Genomic DNA, 576 nt, shown 5'->3' with positions numbered 1-576 from the left:
ATAATTAATAGTCAAAACTGATTATTCTGCCATGTATAGGTAGGGGGTATAAAAAATGGCGGCTGTTTCAAAGCGTTGAAAAAAAACTAATTTTTTATTCGGAGCTCTAGATCTTAAAAAGTAGGAACAATACAAGAAAACCTAAGAGAACATCATCTAAAGAAGAATTTATTTGCTAAAATATGAGCCCTAATAGAGTTATTTACGTTATACAGTTTTAGAGATATAGCTTTTTAAAAATTAACATTTCATAAAAATGTTGAATGGGACGTAATGAAAGATCAGTAGTTAGTGAATTTATTTTGAAAAATTTATATCTCAAAAACCATTTGACGTCTAATAGCACTCAAATTAAAGCTAATTTAATGAGCTATAAAGTAGTTTAAGATGTTTATCTTCGTAGGAGTAATAGTTTACATAAAATTCGCTACAATATATTGATTTACAGTTGTTCGGACAAATTTTCATTTGCCAAATTTACATTCATATGTGAATATCATAAAAACTACTACCTCTACGAAGATAAGTGTCATAAACTACTTTATAGTAAGTTAAATTTCCTTTATTTTGAGTGTT

This window comes from Halyomorpha halys, unplaced genomic scaffold (assembly GCF_000696795.3).
Source record: "Halyomorpha halys isolate HHAL.00 unplaced genomic scaffold, Hhal_1.1 Scaffold887.1, whole genome shotgun sequence".
Lineage (NCBI taxonomy): Eukaryota > Metazoa > Arthropoda > Insecta > Hemiptera > Pentatomidae > Halyomorpha > Halyomorpha halys.
This window is presented reverse-complemented; position numbering follows the sequence as displayed.